Source organism: Apteryx rowi, unplaced genomic scaffold, assembly GCF_003343035.1.
Source record: "Apteryx rowi isolate R43461 unplaced genomic scaffold, aptRow1 scaffold_68, whole genome shotgun sequence".
Classification (NCBI taxonomy): Eukaryota; Metazoa; Chordata; class Aves; order Apterygiformes; family Apterygidae; genus Apteryx; species Apteryx rowi.
This window is the reverse complement of record NW_020450960.1, coordinates 831,631-834,646: the sequence shown is the minus strand read 5'-3', so window position 1 is coordinate 834,646 and position 3,016 is coordinate 831,631.

The window sequence follows — 3,016 nt, the reverse complement described above, 5'->3', positions numbered from 1 at the left end:
AGGCTCCTCTGAATGTGCCTCCCTTCTCTATCCTTAGACAGGTTCTCTGTTGTGCAACTCCTCTGACATTCCTCTCTCTGGGGCRATTCACTGTTTTAAAAATTGAGGTTTGTGGGCTGCTGCTGTCGTTGTTTTCTACAAGGTAATCCTCTCCAGGCAATGGCTTTATTTAAGTCCTGCTGCATATTCCACCCAAGGGTAAGCAAAGAAGGGCATATACCCTCAGATTCATTTTGAGAAAGTGAGACTGAAGTGAATTCCTGGGAAAGATGTACTGAAAGGCAGCGAAGCAGAAGCCTTACAGTGTGAGGTCTAGGTAAAAGACACTTGACTGTCCTTGGGAGGTGTTGATGAAGACACTCCAGGCTTATTTGCACAAGGAATTTAACTGCAATACCTATTCCTTTATGCTGTATTCTGGAATGGGTCAATTTACTTTCAAATCACACATATTAAGCAAAAGAGAGTTTCTTACTTTGGAACTGAGAAGCCATATGAGCCTTTCTCACAAGAAGCTGTAGAGGAGGAGGCATTGTAGGGCAGCTGTTTCAGTCACTTTCTCTAGGCAGAGGAGCCTTTGTATCCTCTCCTGAAGAAACAGATAAAGTCTCTCATGTTATACATCATAGTGAAGGGCCTCTATGCACCAGCGATCCTAGGAGCAGTGGCTTTGTTCTGGAAATCTTGATATCCTCAGAGGCTGAAGCCTCCATAACAGTCCTCCCAGTGCCAAACAACTGAAGCAAACTTTCTCTTCAAAGCAGTTTGCAAATGTGGAAAAAAAAAAATCAAAAGGAACCACTAAGATTTTTGGGGTGTCACCAGCATATGACCCCTTCTGTTTTTTAGGGTGGAGAAGCCAATGTATCCTCTTTCTCTCATGGCTTTTCCTTTTTACCAAATCAAAAAAGACGGCGTGCAACTGCTGCCACTGCTTTGCATAAATCAAAAGATTCAGCTTTGTGGATCTTACTTGGGTTATTTCCTATAAAAAGCACATCTGTGGCCATACGTTTTGGTGCAATAGACTTTAGCCTGGAAGCAACAGCACACAAACAAATGCTAAATTCATGCTGACTGGAGTAGATTCCAAAGGAAAGAGGAGTTGGGAAAGCACCTACTTAAGTACTGACTAAGGATATAATCTCTGATTTGAATCTAGCCTCTGTGTGTGTGTTACTGTTGAGTACACAGTGCGGTTTCAGACATGGCCAGAGACAAGAAAAAATGATTGTTTCAGGGTAACCACAAGGAAGATGAATGCAAATGTATTCCCGTAACTGGGAGAGTTCCCTTGCTCTTAAGTTGGGCTCTGGTACATGGCCTCAGGGAACCAAATTTGCAACTACCTTCATTAAAATGTTTAGAAATGATTAATCAAAAGACAGAGATGCACAATTTTTGTACATTGTGAAATGTTAGCTTTCCTGCAGCTGCGTACAGTCTGTAGTGGTGGTTTTAGCAAATAGTTGGGGGATAGGTTCTGGTTGTCGATGCACACTTCCTGTCTGCTATTTACTGTGTCTTCTAAAAGCCCGGTTTGCTAAACCGACTGAATCATGACCACATGCATCACGTGTAAGCATCAAAGTGGTCAGACAGACCTGTGTCAGAGGAACTCTTGCTTACGGTGTGGCGTGCGCCTGCATGCAGGGGCATGGCACTGCCAGCACAGGATGGGTTACCCCAGCTACGCGGCAGACTTGCTGCTGTCAGCCCCGACACTGCTGCKCAGTGTCTGTGCATCTGAGGTATCCGAGCCCTGGGCTATAGGTGCCAAATGACACAGCCGACTTTGGTATTAACGCATGTTGCGTCCAAGTGCCAATTGTTGCAGCTACAAATTCATAAAGAGCATAAAAATGCGCACAACACCCGCACTGATGTGCCAGAAACTTGTGGCCATACACTCATACCATCCGTTTGTCTAAAGCCGATTGTAGCTTAAGCTTAGCTTAAACATTAATTGTGCACTTTCAGTTACTCTGACGTGACCTCAAGAGTGTYCTTGCACTTGACATTTTTACAGTCAGCCATTCCCATCTCATTTGCCTCCCTTTCCAGTTTCAACTTGCAGTTTCCTGTGCAAGTGCATGGAGGCTGGGAGGGAGGGACGTTTTCCTAACAGTGCTTAGGTCAAAGTTTGGTCTTGGTGAGGCTCAACGTGCTGGACACTGCCTTACAGCCCATGCAGGTCAGCACTCACATTTGCCCTCAGAAAGCGCCCAACACACATGGAGGAGTTCTGGGGTTCAATTACTGTTTGACATGCACCTCTAATTAAAATTGCAGCTGTACCTGTGCTGGTGGGAGGAGGTAAAAAAGGCCAGGATCGGAGTCCCTCTGAAACATACCTTTTAATGTTTTTAACCTCAGATTAGTAACAAGTGAGGACAAGCTGGAAACCTATCTGAGAAAGCCAGCTGCTCCACCACATCGATCTCTTTGATCCAGGGATTTATCTGCATTTGCAAAATCAGGTTTTTACCGTGTCTCTTGCTCCACTTCGCAATCCCGAGTCAGTCAGGCCGACGCGCAGCAGCCAGCAGATAACAAAATCGAGAGTAAAGGCTGTCGTTAAAGGAAACCAGGAAGGAGATGAATGAATTTACCTAATGAGCACGCTTGTTGGGGCAAATCTGCCCTTATTGCAAAATGATTTGCATAAAAGCCAGGTGTTTGCAGACAAGGGCCCGTCTCCATATCCGCCAGGACGGTTCCGCGAGGAAGGGACCTCGGCCAGGGGCGGGAAGGGGACCGAGGGGGACCGCAGGGAAAGGGTGGCACCACTGCCCTGCCGGGCGATGGGGCTGGGACGTGGGGCTGGGGACAGGCCCGAGGGGAGGTGATGGGGCCGGTGACAGGCCTGAGGGGAGGTAACAGGGCCTGAGGGAAGGTGACAGGGCCTGAGGGGAGGCGATGGGGCCAGGGACAGGCCCGAGGGGAGGTGACAGGCCTGAGGGGAGGTAGCAGGCCCGAGGGGAGGTGACAGGGCCCAAGGGAAGGTGACAGGGCC